The sequence below is a fragment of the Sinocyclocheilus grahami genome, unplaced genomic scaffold, assembly GCF_001515645.1.
Source record: "Sinocyclocheilus grahami isolate Dianchi unplaced genomic scaffold, SAMN03320097.WGS_v1.1 scaffold66.1, whole genome shotgun sequence".
NCBI classification, from domain to species: Eukaryota; Metazoa; Chordata; class Actinopteri; order Cypriniformes; family Cyprinidae; genus Sinocyclocheilus; species Sinocyclocheilus grahami.
This window is the reverse complement of record NW_015505245.1, coordinates 1,241,510-1,244,779: the sequence shown is the minus strand read 5'-3', so window position 1 is coordinate 1,244,779 and position 3,270 is coordinate 1,241,510.

The window sequence follows — 3,270 nt, the reverse complement described above, 5'->3', positions numbered from 1 at the left end:
CGCATGCACTGAAACATAAGCAGTACGTTCACATTCTTCCACCAACTAACGGAACTGTCTGTGTTTTAGTGCATGTACAAGAATAAAACTAATGTTATGCCGGTTTATCCAATTGTTTCCTGCAGCGTTAATGACAGATCATGTCAGGTAAAAGGGAAGCAAAACATTCTGCAGATGATATTTAAAGTTGTGTCCGCTGACTTTAAAGGGGTCATATGATGTGATTTAAATTTTTCTTTTCTCTTTGGAGTGTTACAAGCTCTTGGTGCATAAAGAAGATCTGTAAAGTTGCAAAGACTAAAGTCTCAGATCCAAAGAGATATTCTTTATAAAAGTTAAGAGTTAACCACGCCTACCTAAAACGGCTTGTTCTAACACGCCCCCACATATCTACATCACTATGTGGGAAGATTTGCGTAACGCCACGCAAATGTTCACGCAAAGAAAGAAGGCGTAACTTTTATTCTCGCTGTAGTATTGTTGCTGCCGCTGCCATGCCGTGGAGACACTGTGTTTCATTGTGAAAGCGAAACTACTTTGTTTGGCCTTCCAAAAGAGGATGATATCCGCTTCGTCATGCCTGGAGCTGATCTGTGCTGGTCACTGAGGAAATACATCAACTTAGTGCTGTGGATCGCCGAATCGGCTTTCTCCGTGGACGAAGCGGAGTCCAGCCTGGGGTCGTCACGTGTGGTTGCCGCAAGCCCGCCGGCTGCGCCGTTCTCAAGCTCACCGGCCTCCTCTCACTCAGCCCGCCGGCCGTTCCTCACTCTAGCCGCCGGCCTCTGCTCACTCTTGGGCGTCGCCGCGTGTGATGCTGTGTTTCATTGTGAGAGTGAAACTACTTTGTTTGGTCTTCCAAAAGAGAACACGACTAGAAATCAGTGGTTAAGTTGTATTTACAACACTGTTCCAGAACACTTCAGCCCAAATATTCAGTTGTGTGCAGCACATTTTATGGAGGACTGATCCTGGTAGAGTAAACTACAATGCCGGCTATTCTGACTCACAGACTGTAAGTACATTTTTTATATTTAAAGAATTTGCCATTGATGATTCAAACGTGAGTTTTGGGCAGTGTAGAGTAGCACTTGTTGTTTGTCATTTCTCCGATCACAAATGCAGACATGGTTTTATGTTACGCTCCGGCCGGACAGGGCATTACAGTTTGGTAAGGGGCGTAGCATTTCCGTCACACGCTTGAGGTATTCGGCCAATCACAAAGCACTGGATAGCTGGCCAATCAGAGCACACCTCACTTTTCAGACCGATGAGCTTTGTAATAATCGACGCGTTTCAGAAAGGCGGGGCATAGAGGAGAAACAATAATGTACAGTATGTGGTCACCAACCTTTTTAGGCCCAAGATCCCTGACCTCGGCCTTTATGAAAGACTAGATCTACCTATTGAAGAAATGATAGAAAAAGACATCCCAGATTGTACTTCAAATTTGAGGCCTTTTACTTAGTATTTTAATTAGTGATGCATCGGTCATAGCTGATTCAGAATTCAGATTTTCTTTCTTTCTTTTTTTTTTTACTAGAAAATTGGATTCTGATATTGACACTGATTTTTTTATTGGCTATTTGCTTTATAACAAACAAACTGGCTTTAAACAAAAATATCTAGCCATTTGAAATTAGAGGCAACCACTGCATTTTAATCATGATCTGCACGGGCAGTTGTTTTTTATTTGATTTAGATTAATTTCAGGATTTAAAACAAAAACAAAATGGTCTGACTTTAGGTGTTATTTTTTTATTTGCTACATAAAACATCTGCACGAAACAAAAACAGCAGGTCTGAATGAGACGCACTCCCTGACAGCAGGTGGCGCCTATGAACAGGGTTGCCAGGTTTTCGCAATTAAACGAGCCCAATCTCGTTTCGAGGAGGGTTCCCCTGTAAAAATCGCATTTGGGGTAAAATACACGTTTTTTTGGCGGGGATCTTCCAGTAAAATTCACATTCCAGGGACTAAATATCACGTTATTGGGGTCGCTTCAACCTGCGGACATGAACAACAACTGTTAAAGTAGCCCAATTCCGCGAGAAGGGTATAACTGCAGCCTGGAGATCTCTAAATGGGGGTGGGAACTCCAAAACGGGGTGGGAGCTCCAAAATAGGGCATGGCTTCCTCCCATTGACAGACAGGCACATGACATGCATGCGCACTTTTCCCCCCAATCCACTTCAGTACAAACTCCGCCCCACAACTGATTCTAAAGATTTTATTGGTTGTGTCAATTAAAGTGTTGATTTCCTACACTATGCTACAAACAATGCTAACCCCTAAACCTACCCCACACCTGACCCTAACCTTAACCAGAGAAATTGACTGCACGGCGGGATTGACGCTGAATAGCGTGGTAAAGAAAGATGCAGTTCAGGAGATAAACAGTTAATAAGATTATGCGATATGAGATCGTTCCGTAACTCCCCAACCGGACCTCACCGGACAATGGCACCTTTTTAGTTACACCCAGCATCACTACCCCCTCCTACCCTGCGAATTTCGAGCCCCGGGACACCCCCGCTGCTTAGAACAAAGCCATGGAGTAAAATCTTTCCCCTGCGCTGCGCCGTGACGGCTCGTGGGTGATTCCGGTTTATATCATTAAGCAGAGGTTCAAACTCCAGTCCGAACACCACTGGCCACGAGCTTTGGGCTCTGCTCTCATGGAGAATATTTACTTATTTTATTTTAGATGAACTAGAAATAATGTTTAATTTATAAAGTTTTATTTTGAAATGTAAGTCAATAACAATTGGCTGGAGCCAGAGACAATGGTGAAAGTCTTTGCGAGAGGAGATCCCGCTCCATTTTGGAGGTTCTGCCCACTTTTGGAGTTCACGCCCCATTTTGGAGATCTCCGGTCTGCAGTTATACCTACAGTGGTGTGAAAAAGTGTTGGCCCCCTTCCTGTTTTTTTAATTTTTTACATATTTGTCACACTTAAAAGATTCAGATCATCAAACAAATTTTAATATTACACAAAGATAATGCAAGTAAATACAAAATGCAGTTTTTAAATTATTATTTATTTTATTAAGGGAAAAAATCTGTCCAAATCTGCCTGGCCCTATGTGAAAAAGTAATTCCCCCTAAATCTAATAACTGGTTGTGCCACGCTTTGCAGCAACAACTGCAATCAAGTGTTTGCGATACCTGGCAATGAGTCTTTCACATCGCTGTGGAGGAATTTTGGCCCACTCTTCTTTGCAGAATTGTTTTAATTCAGCCACATTGGAGGGGTTTCGAGCATGAA